This window comes from Rutidosis leptorrhynchoides, chromosome 8, assembly GCF_046630445.1.
Source record: "Rutidosis leptorrhynchoides isolate AG116_Rl617_1_P2 chromosome 8, CSIRO_AGI_Rlap_v1, whole genome shotgun sequence".
Lineage (NCBI taxonomy): Eukaryota > Viridiplantae > Streptophyta > Magnoliopsida > Asterales > Asteraceae > Rutidosis > Rutidosis leptorrhynchoides.
In genome coordinates, this window is record NC_092340.1 from 200,350,931 (window position 1) to 200,364,094 (window position 13,164).

Sequence of the window (13,164 nt, forward strand, 5' to 3'; positions counted from 1 at the left end):
ATTCTTTACACCGACACCCTTAAATTTCGGGATGAAACTTGGGTTACACTTGGGCTTTTTAGTTGTTCTTGGGCTATACTAATAAATTATGTATTGATGGCCTGCCATGTTTTATTTGGGCCTAATCAATAACAACAATTATACGAAAATGATGATTTTGATTATAAACGTAGATGATAATGATTATCATGGAATGAAAGTCGATTGCATGAGGATAATGATAATAAGGTGATGATATGGGTCACTGGTAAATGAACATGATAATAAGGAAATGATACGGATGATGATGGTATAATAAATGGTTATATGATGATGAGAGAAGTCGATTATGATTATGATCATAATGATGTTACACATAGATTATATGAATGATGATATGGGCCGTTATGATAATGATGGTATTAGACGATGATGATAACAAATATACAATGATAATAATAAATATATAATGATAATAATATGATGATGATGGATTGGTAATGATCATCATGGATGTGATGATGATTATAGTTACTAGATAATGTATAAGTAAATGGGTTCTTTAAAAAGAAAAGCTGAGATAGCGTAGTGGTTAAGGGAGATGTCGGGTTATCAAGAGGTCACGGGTTCAAACCCGGGCTTGGGCATTCTTTTATTTTTAAGGCTACTCCTTTGAGGTAGTTATTATTAATACTCTTATTATTATTATTATTATTATTATTATTATTATTATTATTATTATTATTATTATTATTATTATTATTATTATTATTATTATTATTATTATTATTATTATTATTATTATTATTATTATTAGTAGTATCATTTTTATATATTATTAATATTATCAATATTACTATTATTGTAATCATTTTAATCAAAATTTATAAAATTATTATTTAGATTATTATTAGTATCAATATTATTATTATTATCATTATCATTATTACTTTCATATTTACAAAATTATTATAACAAATAAATATTTTCTAATTAAGAGTGTATTTATTACAACTATCATATAATTTCATATAATTATATATATTAGGATTATTTATATAAATTTTAACATATAACAAATTATTGATTTTAATATTAATCATATGTATATATAAAACTATATAAATATTAACTATTTTAAATATATATATATATATAAATTAAATATATAAGATATATAATTTTGACCTTAATATATAAATTTGTTCGATTACAATTATATGAGCTAATATATATATAAATGATATAGGTTCGTGAATTCGAGGCCAACCCTGCACTTGTTCAGTGCCGTCATATGTATCTTTACTACAAAATACAGTATTGCGAGTTTCATTACTCCCTTTTAAAATGCTTTTGCAATATATATTTTTGGGACTGAGAATACATGCGCTTTTATAAATGTTTTACGAAATAGACACAAGTAATTGAAACTACATTATATGGTTGAATGATCGAAGCCGAATATGAGAAGACCCGTCCTAATCCATCCGGACGAAGTCCATATCGATTATAAACGATTCACAACAGTTGATTACATCGCGAGGTACTTGACCTCTATATGATACATTTTACAGATATTGCATTCATTTTTGAAAAGACAATCTTTCATTATATCGAAAGTTGACGGCATGCATACCATTTCATAATATGTCTAACTATATTTGACTTAATGATAATCTTCATGAACTTAATGACTCGAATGCAACGTCTTTTGAAATATGCCATGAATGACTCCAAGTAATATTCCTAAAATGAGCAAATGCACAGCGGAAGATTTCTTTCGTACCTGAGAATAAACATGCTTTAAAGTGTCAACCAAAAGGTTAGTGAGTTCATTAGTTTAACATAAATAATCATTTCCATCATTTTAATAGACCACAAGATTTTCATATTTCCATTTCTCATAAACATACGTCCCATGCATAGAGACAAAAATATCATTCATATGGATTGAACACCTGGTAACCGACATTCACAATATGCATATAAGAATATCCCCATCATTCCGGGATCCTCCTTCGGACATGATATAAATTTCAAAGTACTAAAGCATCCGGTACTTTGGATGGGGCTTGTTGGGCCCGATAGATCAATCTTTAGAGTTTGCGTCAATTAGGGTGTATGTTCCCTAATTCTTAGATTACCAGACTTAATAAAAAGGGGCATATTCGATTTCGATAATTCAACCATATAAATTAGTTTCGATTACTTGTGTCTATTTCGTAAAACAATTATAAAAATTGCGCATGTATTCTCAGCCCAAAAATATAAAGGGTAAAAAGGCAAATGAAACTCACCTAATGTATTTTGTAGTAAAAATACGTATGACTATATTGAACAATGCAGAGTTGGCCTCGGATTCACGAACCTATATCATTTGTATATTCATTAATATATATAAAATCGTAATCGAATATATATATATATATATTATTATTAGTGATATAATTTTTATATTAACAACTTATATATATTTCATTATTTAATTAAATGTATTCATTTTGTATATAAAAATATTATTATAGTTAAGTTATGTATATTAAATATACTTTTATGTAATTACTCATTTGTTTACAAAAGACTAGTTATAATAACACTAGAATAATTATACTGATAAAAATAATAATTTTTCATAGGACTAATAATAATATTTATGATAATATTAATAATAGTTTTTATAAACATATAGATTTAAAGTAACGATACTTTTGATAATAATTATATTAATTTTTAATAATAATAGTACTTGTTATTGATATTCATGTTAAGGAAAGTGGTAATATTAATAATAATACATACGTCAACAATAATAATACTTATAATTTTAAAATGATACTAATACTAGTATTAACGAAAATACTAATAGGTTTTATTATTTTCATAAAAGTAATAATAGTAATAATAATAATATATAAAGGATACAGTTTATAATAATCTCAGTAATATTTATAAGTATACAAATGTTAATATCATTCTTAATACTTATCAATATAAATATGTTATTATTAATAATAATAGTTATAATACTCAACAATAACATCAACAATGTTAATCATCATATTAGTAACGATACATAAAATGATAAAATTAACAATAATTATATAAATAATACTCATGTACTAATACTAACGATAGTAGTAATTATAATATTTATAAATACGGAAGTAGTAATAATAATTAATTATATGTGTGGTAATAATAACAATAACAATAATAATAATAATAATAATAATATTAATAATAATAATAATAATAATAATAATAATAATAATAATAATAATAATAATAATAATAATAATAATAATAATAATAATAATAATAATAATAATAATAATAATAATAATAATAATAATAATAATAATAATAATAATAATAATATTGAAAATTGAAACTACCTTCCAAGGCTTTAAAATTTTTTTTGCACCGAACGAGTATTGAACCCATGACCTCCCGATAACACACACATCCCCTAACCATCAAACCATTCTTGTTTTTCTGTTTTAATACCCCACTTAAATCTATATATACGATATATCTGTTCGTTTTACATCTTCTTCCTCAAACTCAATCGACCAACGCTGATTAATCGTAACAATCAAGATTCTGAAATGGGTTATGAGTAATAATCGATACATAATGAATTAGTTTATGGGTAAATGTATCTGGAAAAAAAAATAAAAAAAATATAACAAGAATTCTGCTGTGCTGCTCGACGGTTTAAAAAAAATTGATATTGAAATAGAGAACGTTTTGGATAATGTTTATAACATGAACTAGTTTGTAAATTGATCATATAGACTATTGGAATCATCAATTTAACTCAAATCATCACAGAAAATTCAAATTCTATTGATGAACAATTGTTGACTTTTTATTTCAAAAACCTTTGACTCCAAAATTCATCCTTAATATCAAGAATTGTAAACTGAAATTTTGAAGAAAGTTTTCAAATGGGATTCTTAATAGAATGGCATTATTAGATTTTGAAAAACGACTCGAATTCAAAGTATGTGATTTTGAGTTCATAACAGAGGTACCGTAAAGAAAAAAATAAAAAAAAATCTATTTACCACATGAGTTTTGTTTAGGATTATTGTAATTGTTATTGAAGATGGAAGAACTGAATGAGTTAGTCCATAACATTGTATAATTTACTTGGTTTATACACGAATTGTTTTTCTGTGATTATTCGATCAGGTACGAAGGGAATAAATAAAAAAATAAAAGTTGACTATGATTGTAACAGATTTTGTTGGTATCTGATGAATCCTTTACGACTTTGAATCAATTTGGAGATAGATTACAAAATTATCTACAGTTTTGATGTACACAGGTAACTGCCTTGTTCCTATTTTTCTTGATTTAAAGTTTATATAATAAATACTAATTAATAATAAATCTATTGGTAATAATAATATAAATAAAATAAAAAAATAAATCCTAACGATAATACAAAAAAAAAAAAAATGATAATAATCATAATAGAAATTTTACTAAATTTAATCGCAATTAAAATAATGATAATAATAATAAATATGCTATTAATATTAGTAATGATACTAATAATAATATTAGTTATAATGGTCTTAATAATAACATAACAACTTATATATATATATATATATGAATTTCATATATATATGTATATATATTATATAAAGAACATAATAATAACAATCATATCAATATTTAATATTAATTTTATTAATAGTAATGTAGTTAATAATTATATAATTATAATAATAATAATAATAGAATTAATAATAATAATAATATGAATAATATTATTAATAATACTTGTAAATCTCAAATTTTATATATCTTCTATACGTATAAATACAATTATTGATGTTAACTTTTATAATGAAAGTAAGGTTATTAGTGTAACTTTTATATTTTTAATCTGTAATTAAATTTAATGTGCAGAATTTATATTTATGAAAAAAATTTATAATTATGTTATATATCCTATGACAACATTTATTAGCTATTGAATATTTATATATATATATATATATATATATTACAATATAATACTAATTATTAATAGGGATCATATATATACATACAGGTTCATAATAATATCATATACATGTTTATATATATATATATTCATTTTAGTTGTACTTAACTATTTTGTTTATAAATTTTACATCTTTAATTTTAATTAATTTAAAATGTATTTTATTTATGCAAGGTATTATATATACTCTTGTATTTATATTTATATATGTACAGACAATAGTTCGTGAATCGTCGGGATTGATCGAAGGTCATATGAATCCATGTAAACAGTTCAAAACTTTCTGAGACTTAGTTTAATAGACTTTGCTTATCGTATCGAAATCATATAAAAATTAAGTTTAAATTTAGTCAGAAATTCCCGGGTCGTCACAGTACCTACCCGTTAAAGAAATTTCGTCCTGAAATTTGAGTGAGGTGGTCATGGTTAACAATAAATATGTTTTCATGACCCATACGAGCTGAGATTTAAAGTTTCATCAACATTGGTAAATATAGATAAAACAATTCGATTATTCGAAGAGTACGAATGAAGCTATTACAAAAGAGTGGAATAAATGAAGTTTCGTTTTAACTTTTGACGTTGCCTTGGTTGAATTCCGAAATTCAAGGGATTTAAAAGAAAATCTTGGAAATCTATTAGGTCTGATTCTTCGACGAATAAGGAAATTAAGATCTTTCTAATTAAATACGGTGATCTGCTTCGATTACTGTGTCTGATATTTCCATTATAAATTAAAATCTTCCGTTCCATTATTCTCATCATTCCTATACTTTCCTTCTTGTTTCCTACATCCAAAAGATTTCGAAAATGCTTAATTCAATTCTGATCCTTGTCCTCATCCTTACTATTGCAACAATCATTCTCCTTTTCCAACTTTCACCAGAGGAATCTGCTTTCTTTTACTTCGCCCTTAGGATTATAATGTTTTTAATTCTTCCGTGTCTTTAGGTTGTGATAAACATTGATATACATGGTTTGTAATTTATGTGTTGTTATCGGGCTTTATATTCTCCCTTATATTTCAAAGCTTTATGCTTTTGTTTTCTCTTCCCGACTCCAAGTCAAGCGAATAATGGTCCAAAATTCGTAGATATAGAGTTTCGAATGATTATAATGTCCTAAGCAGGGTGGAACGTGATATCACGATTTGATTTTCAAATTTATCAAAATTACAGAAGATAGAACTATCAAGAATACATTTTCTTGATATGTTCAGAAGTTAAGTAGAATGAAAGAGTTATGTAACATGGCACATGATGACGTTATGATCTGTGAATCATCATGTTCCAATAGAAACTCAGCATGACTTACTGTAATATAATCACGTTGGCCAAGCGTCATTATATTATACTAACCTATGCTTCAATTCCCAACACTTCTCCACAATTCATTCGTAATTTATACTTCAATTTTACAGAAGTTTTCAATATAATGGAATACAGATAGCACGAAGAGATAGATAATTTCGGACAGGAATATTTATGAAAATATCCTCAGAAATATCGAAGATATTTATGATGATATTTTGGAATTTCTAAGTTCGAAGGTTGATGAAGAAAAATTTTCCGCAAGATTTTAACATGCCTTCGGAGCAAGATAATCTCTAAAGATTTCATCGGATCTAGAATTACCTGGATTCTTTGAATTTAGGGTATGTTACTTGTATTTCTCCTTGGTTTCCTTTATGGTTAGCTCAATTCGTTTTTCAGTTCCAACTTTTCTGAGCTTTTCCAACATACCATTCTTTATTTTTATACCTTCAACGGTTAAGGTCGTGTACAGTTTTTTTTTTTTTTTTGCTGCTGTATTCAACTTGTACAGTTTCTGTTGCTGTATTCAGCTTGTACAGCTTTTGCTGTTGTATTCAGCTTTTTCAGAATTTGGAGTATTGATTTGTAGACTGGATGCTTTTCAAAATTTCAGAGTGGAAGATCATAATTCTAAGAGATAAGGATTATATGTATACTTATAACTGTCAAAATACTGATTGCTAATACCCGGTAGTTGGTATAGTAATTCTCGTTATAGGATGTAAATGAGTAAATGATAGGGTTTCACTGAATATAGTGATTTTTCGGAAAGTCAAAGATCAACGGATTTGTTGGTAAATTTACTGCTAAGGTGGCGAGATATAAACGGTTTTCCGGTATCGATGAGGCAACTTATATATCAAGATTATAATAAAGTTTATTCGAATGAAAAATTGAAGTTGATTTGCTGGAGCTGTGACAAAATTGGCTAATTTGAAAGGGATTACCAAGTTATTTTGGGAAATAATAACGCTAAGGAATTAGCATAGCTACGTGTTAAACGTTTACTCGGTTCCGAGTGTTTTCATGTGCATAACTCTATGTATCAATCTTTTCTTCCGTAGGTGAAGTGAGATTGGTTCGTCCTCTCGACTGAAGTGTTTTCAAGAATCATGAAAGGTTTGAACGCAGATTGTAATCGTCAAGATACAAATGAGGGTTAAGATGAAATCAAGTGGCGAAATGAAGATATGTTTAGTTTCATATGTTATGATCAATATTTTAATTCATTTTATTTGTCCAATGTTGATAGTCCTCACTTGATAGTCCTCAGTTAGCAGTATACAAATAGTAATTCATATATAGTTTACTATATAATATTCGAATTAATTTATACGTATCGTGACCCGTGTACATGTCTCGGACTCGATCACAACTCAAAGTATATATATTATTGTAGAATCAACCTCAACCCTGTATAGAGAACTCTATCATTACTGCATATAGAGTGTCTATGGTTATTCCAAATAATATATATATATATATATATATATATATATATATATATATATATATATATATATATATATACGTCGATATGATATGTCAAAACCTTGTATACGTGTCCCGATATTTAAAATGCGTAAAATAAATACAGAAATTAAATGACGATAAATAAAATTGCGAGAATGTAAATTGCGATAATTAAATTGCGATAAATAAAATGTAATCAGTTAGCTAGGAACAATTAGCTAGGAATAGTTAGCGTGGATTCTTAACAAAATTTTCATAGTTAATTTGTTTGTTTCTAACAAATTTTATTTTGTCAAATGTTTTCTTCATTATGCCAATTGTTGGATTCTGATAAATCAAAATCCCAATATGAAATTGGATGAATATGGTTATTCTGTGGTGAACGGATTTGTATATCGGTGGATGTAAGTAGGATAGTAAATAACCGTTGAATCAGATTCGTAGAATGTACAGTGTACTTATTATTGTGAAATTTAAATATTTCTCGGGTATTACCTACCCGTTAAAATATTTTCACCATTAACAGTTTGTACAAAAGAATTTTTTTTTAATTACAATCTTTATGAACACATATATACATATATATTTTCTTCAGATGTAACCATGGATTTAATGAGTTAATATAATATTAAACTCATTTGATTTACCGTTAGAACAAGAATATATAATCTCTAAAACATTAGAGATTACATAATCGCCATGTCGATTGAAGATAAATGATGTAAAACGATAGGTAGAACGATGATTATATTCGAGATATAAAATGAGATGTTGAGGTTTATGATGTAGATGTTGTTGTTGATGGTACTGGTGTTACCGGTGCTGTTGTTGAAGCTGGTAGGTTTTGCACCACATTTTTCTAGATTGATTATTCGAGCGTGAAGTTCGTTGACTTCTTCCATTATTCCAGGATGATTGTCGGTCGAAACTAGTGGATGAATAAGGTTTAGAATTGTGGATAGAATATAATCATGGTGAGATACTCTGGAAATGAGCGAGGAAATGGTATTACGGACAGGTTCGCCGGTAAGTGCTTTAGGTTCATTGTCAAGAGGTAAATTCGGTTTGATGAAAAAGATCGCCTTCGTCGCGTCTCTATTGATTAAGTTGACTACGAACCCATCATATGAATTGGGGATGGCTGATTGGTTGCTCCATTTTGGTTACACTGCTTTCGGAGTTCGAGTGGAAATCCATATTGGAATAGGTGTCGGAATAACTATTGGAATAGCTATCGTAATCTAAGGGACTCGAACTGGTTGAGGGATTCATCTCCTACAATCAGATGAAGGATTTTTTGATAAGAAATAGATTATAGGATGTAGATTAGTACCCTGCAATACATAATTTACGGATACTAAAATCCTATAAGTTACGGAGGAATCTACGGAAGCTGTCAAGCAAAGGTAACAATAACAGATACGCTAAGATATGAATTTATCTATACCCTGTCTATGCAATAGAGGCAGTAAGACGTGTCTAGACTTTAAGGATGATAAGCAAATAATTTTTGACACAAAATGAAAAGCAAAACTTTTTGACATGCAGACCAGGTCGAAGTCCAGACTCACTAATGCATCCTAACGATTACTAGTTAGACACACTAATGTAAGACCAGGTTCGTTATGACCACCGCTCTGATACCAACTGTGAAGACCCGTCCTAATCCATCCAGACGAAGTCTATATCGATTATAAATGATTCACAACAGTTGATTACATCGCGAGGTACTTGACCTCTATATGATACATTTTACAGATATTGCATTCGTTTTTGAAAAGACAATCTTTCATTACATCGAAAGTTGACGGCATGCATACCATTTCATAATATGTCTAACTATAATTGACTTAATGATAATCTTCATGAACTCAATGACTTGACTGCAACGTCTTTTGAAATATGCCATGAATGACTCCAAGTAATATTCTTAAAATGATCAAATGCACAGCGGAAGATTTCTTTCGTACCTGAGAATAAACATTCTTTAAAGTGTCAACCAAAAGGTTGGTGAGTTCATTAGTTTAACATAAATAATTATTTCCATCATTTTAATAGACCACAAGATTTTCATATTTCCATTTCTCATAAACATACGTCACATGCATAGAGACAAAAATATCATTCATATGGATTGAACACCTGGTAACCGACATTCACAATATGCATATAAGAATATCCCCATCATTCCAGGATCCTCCTTCGGACATGATATAAATTTCGAAGTACTAAAGCATCCGGTACTTTGGATGGGGCTTGTTGGGCCCGATAGATCTATCTTTAGAGTTCGCGTTAATTAGGGTGTCTGTTCCCTAATTCTTAGATTACCAGACTTAATAAAAAGGGGCATATTCAATTTCGATAATTCAACCATATAATGTAGTTTCGATTACTTGTGTCTATTTCGTAAAACATTTATAAAAATTGCGCATGTATTCTCAGCCCAAAAATATAAAGGGTAAAAAGGCAAATGAAACTCACCTAATGTATTTTGTAGTAAAAATACATATGACTATATTGAATAATGCAGGGTTGGCCTCGGATTCACGAACCTATATCATTTGTATATTCAATAATATATATAAAATCGTAATCGAATAAATATATATATTATTATTAGTGATATAATTTTTATATTAGCAACTTATATATATTTCAATATTTATTTAAATGTATTCATTTTGTATATAAAAATATTATTATAGTTAAGTTATGTATATTAAATATACTTTTATGTAATTACTCATTTGTTTACAAAAGACTAGTTATAATAACACTAGAATAATTATACTGATAAAAATAATAATTTTTCATAGGACTAATAATAATATTTATGATAATATTAATAATAGTTTTTATAAACATATAGATTTAAAGTAACGATACTTTTGATAATAATTATATTAATTTTCAATAACAATAGTACTTGTTATTGATATTCATGTTAATGAAAGTGGTAATATTAATAATAATACATACGTCAATAATAATAATACTTATAATTTTAAAATGATACTAATACTAGTATTAACGAAAATACTAATAGGTTTTATTATTTTCATAAAAGTAATAATAGTAATAATAATAATAATATATAAAGGATACAGTTTATAATAATCTCAGTAATATTTATAAATATACAAATGTTAATATCATTCTTAATACTTATCAATATAAATATGTTATTATTAATAATAATAGTTATAATACTCAACAATAACATCAACAATGTTAATCATCATATTAGTAACGATACATAAAATGATAAAAATAACAATAATTATATAAATAATACTCATGTACTAATACTAATGATAGTTGTAATTATAATATTTATAAATATGGAAGTACTAATAATAATTAATTATATGTGTGGTAATAATAACAATAATAATAATAATAATAATAATAATAATAATAATAATATTGAAAATTGAAACTACCTTCCAAGGCTTTAAAATTTTTTTTGCACCGAACGAGTATTGAACCCATGACCTCCCAGTAACACACACATCCCCTAACCATCAAACCATTCTTGTTTTTCTGTTTTAATACCCCACTTAAATCTATATATACGATATATCTGTCTGTTTTACATCTTCTTCCTCAAACTCAATCGACCAACGCTGATTAATCGTAACAATCAAGATTCTGAAATGGGTTATGAGTAATAATCGATACATAACGAATTAGTTTATGGGTAAATGTATCTGGAAAATAAAAATAAAAAATATAACAAGAATTCTGCAGTGCTGCTCGACGGTTTAAAAAAAATTGATATTGAAATAGAGAATGTTTTGGATAATGTTTATAACATGAACTAGTTTGTAAATTGATCATATAAACTATTAGAATCATCAATTTAACTCAAATCATCACAGAAAATTCGAATTCTATTGATGAACAATTGTTGACTTTTTATTTCAAAAACCTTTGACTCCAAAATTCATCCTTAATATCAAGAATTGTAAACTGAAATTTTGAAGAAAGTTTTCAAATGGGATTCTTAATAGAATGGCATTATTAGATTTTGAAAAATGACTCGAATTCAAAGTATGTGATTTTGAGTTCATAACAGAGGTACCGTAAAGAAAAAAATAAAAAAAATCTATTTACCACATGGGTTTTGTTTAGGATTATTGTAATTGTTATTGAAGATGGAAGAACTGAATGAGTTAGTCCATAACATTGTATAATTTACTTGGTTTATACACGAATTGGTTTTCTTTGATTATTCGATCAGGTACGAAGGGAATAAATAAAAATAATAAAAGTTGACTGTGATTGTAACAGATTTTGTTGGTATCTGGTAAATCCTTTACGACTTTGAATCAATTTGGAGACAGATTACAAAATTATCTACAGTTTTGATGTACACAGGTAACTGCCTTGTTCCTATTTTTCTTGATTTAAAGTTTATATAATAAATACTAATTAATAATAAATCTATTGGTAATAATAATATAAATAAAATAAAAAAATAAATCCTAACGATAATACAAAAAAAATTGATAATAATCATAATAGAAATTTTACTAAATTTAATCGCAATTAAAATAATGATAATAATAATAAATATGCTATTAATATTATTAATGATACTAATAATAATATTAGTTATAATGGTCTTAATAATAACATAACAACTTATATATATTAATTTCATATATATGTATATATATTATATAATGAACATAATAATAACAATCATATCAATATTTAATATTAATTTTATTAATAGTAATGTAGTTAATAATTATATAATTATAATAATAATAATAGAATTAATAATAATAATAATAATATCAATAATATTATTAATAATACTTGTAAATCACAAATTTTATATATCTTCTATACGTATAAATACAATTATTGATGTTAACTTTTATAATGAAAGTAAGGTTATTAGTGTAACTTTTATATTTTTAATCTGTAATTAAATTTAATGTGCAGAATTTATATTTATGAAAAAAAATTATAATTATATTATATATTCTATGACAACATTTATTAGCTATTGAATATATATATATATATATATATATATATATATATATATATATATATATATATATATATATATATATATATATATATATATTACAATATAATACTAATTATTAATAGGGATCATATATATACATATAGGTTCATAATAATATCATATACATGTTTTTATATATATTCATTTTAGTTGTACCTAACTATTTTGTTTATAAATTTTACATCTTTAATTTTATTTAATTTAAAATGTATTTTATTTATGCAAGGTATTATATATACTCTTGTATTTATATTTATATATGTACAGACAATAGTTCATGAATCGTCGGGATTGGTCGAAGGTCATATGAATCCATGTAAACAGTTCAA